The sequence below is a fragment of the Euprymna scolopes genome, chromosome 26 (assembly GCF_053919585.1).
Source record: "Euprymna scolopes isolate OS-2025 chromosome 26, ASM5391958v1, whole genome shotgun sequence".
NCBI classification, from domain to species: Eukaryota; Metazoa; Mollusca; class Cephalopoda; order Sepiida; family Sepiolidae; genus Euprymna; species Euprymna scolopes.
Genome location: NC_136507.1, coordinates 105,639,975 through 105,643,206, shown reverse-complemented (window position 1 = coordinate 105,643,206; position 3,232 = coordinate 105,639,975).

Here is a 3,232-nt window from a genome sequence, read left to right as displayed (position 1 = left end):
CAATGCTTCAAGCAAACTACATATCAATCCTATATATATATATATATATATATATATATATATATATATATATATATATACATATTCTTGGCAGTACTTCACAAATGAAGATTCTATTAAGGGGGGGGGTCACATCGACTGCAGGCATGCAGTATATATATATATATATACATATATATATATAACTACTTCATTTATACACATAAATTTAATATACGAAAGTATAGATTTATGCGTAAACTTTAAGTATTTACTTCAAAAGTGCTCAATACGTAGGTAGAGCTAGTTAGTAATTTATAAAATATATATGGCGATTAAGCTACACTGAATATTCTGCATTTCATCCAACTATAGGATTCGTCAGGCTTTGGATGAAACGCAGAATATTCAGTGTAGCTTAATCGCCATATATATTTTATAAATTACTATATATATATATATAAATATATATATATATATATATATATATATATATATATATATATATATATATATATATATATATATAGCTCAAATCAGCTTGCTTGTTTGCTTGGGGCGTTTAAACCGTCAATCCGGTTTCAAAAATTCGTCTGCTTACCTATTTCATGGCTATCCTGTCATAAGTTTGACATTAACAGCCACTGCTGCTATTTATAGGTAAACAATATCTTTTGTTTTAACTTATTTTAACGTGATTACTTACAAATAAATATAATTCAACCCCGTCGAGTTAAAAAATAATAATTTAAATATAAATATACAAAAGATAACTATAATCATATTTATAACCATATTTACTGCTTTTAGTAGTGCTCCTGTGGATTCAGACGATTTTTTTTTCAGGCCTTACTTAAAAATATTTTCTTATCAAGGAGAGGATAGTAGAAACTTGCTTTTAATAATGCTTTTAGTAAGGCCTCCTTAATTTTAATTAGTGCTTGAAGTAGTGCTTTGGAGGCTTCCTAAGTTTTTTTTTTCACTCATCACTTAAAAAAAATGTTTTCTCAAGACAATAAAAGACAATAAAATCTCAAAATCACGTTTTATTTTGAACATTTTTCATCTTATCCTAAATAGCGCAGGTCGTTAAATGCAAAAACACCTTTTAAAAATTCGTAAATAAATAAAACATAATGACGGGGGTGGGGAACCGAACATTTCTCAAAGTGAAAAACCGCAAAAAAAAAAATAAAAATAATAATAATAATAATAGCAGGTGGGGAGGGGCTTTAAGAGCCAACATCAAATCAGGGTTGTAAATCAGTTCTGAAAACGTGGGATATACCGAAGTTAAGCAATGTTGACACCAGTCAGTGCCAGATGGGTGACTAATTTGAGAATTCCAAGCGCTTTATGTAGAGGGACGTCCTGAAAGAGTTGCCAAAACCAAATCTCGTCATCTCCCCTAACGGGGCTATATATGCGACTGGGGACCGCTTGTGAATTTCATACTCCCATGAAACTTCCTCCTTCAGAGGAAGCCGGCTAAACTCACCTCAGGGTTAGTGTCACATTTCATTTTCATTTTCAGATTGTAGATTTTGTTGTCCCAGCAGATCACAGAGAAGCAAAGCAAGTATATAGAACTGGTTAGAGATTTGAAAGGAACATGGAACGTGAAAAAAGTCAGGATAACACCAATAATAGTAAGAGTACTAGGAACAACCCCCCCCCCCCAAAAAAAAAAGATGGGAAAAATTGAAATTAGAGGGAAAGCTGAAAAGATACAATAGATAGCAGTAATGGAAACAGCAGAAATCTTAAGGAACTGATCCAAATGAGATAAATTAATAAGTACTAATATATGCTTAGAAAGTGATATTTTGCTACATAGCTCAATACAAATAAAATCAGATTGTAAGAGAATATCGTTTATTTACTCCTTCAGTCCAGTACCTTTAGCTGATGATGGTCTTCTTTTGTTGCCCATTTGTTTCGAATGTTTCCTTTTCACATAATGTTTCACTGACTTCTTTTTCTGTAAAGAACCGCTACACATCGAAATTACTACGATTTCCTTTCTCACGCTATTGCAACAACGATCATATATTGTACCTATTTACTATGCCTCCCCACGGGACAGAGTTAGACACCAGGGTCGTTTTTTAACGTGGAGAAAAGGTACAAAAATAAAAATTGTCTCAGTCGTGAAGGATTTCTCCTCCACTGAAAGAGAACAAGAAATAGAAGTGCAGCATCTTCTAAAACAAGGCTACATCAAAGGGAGGCCATTCTCATATTCTTGTCCATGGTTGCCAGATTAGGCGTTTTAAAGCCAAATTTTGAAAATTTGTCTTTTTTTGAAGCAGTTTGACATTCAAAAATTGCGATCGGCTTTTTTCAAAGCGTACAGACTGACCAAGGAAAGAACAAGGAGATATATAAATATATAAATAATAATTTATTATAATAAAGTCGTATTCCTGTTTATTCACAATTTGATTAATATGCAAAAAACAAACTGTTTCACAAATTAAAAGCGGACTTTAATACATTCCAGCATGATTTCTATATATACTATTTATTCAAAAAACCTTTGATAGGGTATGGCATAAAGGTTTACTTCACAAGATCTCCAGCTATGGTATAGCTGGAAATGTCTTCTCAATTATTAAATCATTTCTCTCTGATAGGTTCATAAGAGTAGTAGTTGATGGGCAAAAGTCAGAAGCTCACAGTATTAATGCTGGAGTCCCTCAGGGGTCCATCCTGGGCCAAACTCTTTTCCTGATCTACATTAATGATCTTCCACATCACATCCTTACATCATTCGTAGACATTTTTGCTGATGACACTACCATCTATGGTAGCACATCTAAGACAGTAAACGACCGAGTTCTCTCCGATTCTCTTTCCTCTGATCTTGATCATGTTGTACAATGGGGAAAGGAGTGGCTGGTTACTTTTAATGCATCTAAAACCAAGCTTCTATCTTAACATCATTAACGTTCTGATCCCCATCTGGCATCAATTAAAATGAATGGCTCTCGTCTTGGGGAGGCCTCAAGTTTTGACAGGCTTCTGGGTTTGACCTTTACTCCTGATCTTAAATGGAATATGTACATCAAATCTATTGCTAAGGCCGCTGGAAAAATGGTGGGATCCTTCTATCGATCCAGTAGATATTTCACTGCTGATGCAATTCTCTATCTATATGAGCCAGGTACGTCCAAGGATGGAATACTGTTGCCACATCTGGGCAGGAGCTGCTACAAAAGACTTTTCCTGCCTTAATAGAGTTCAAAATAGA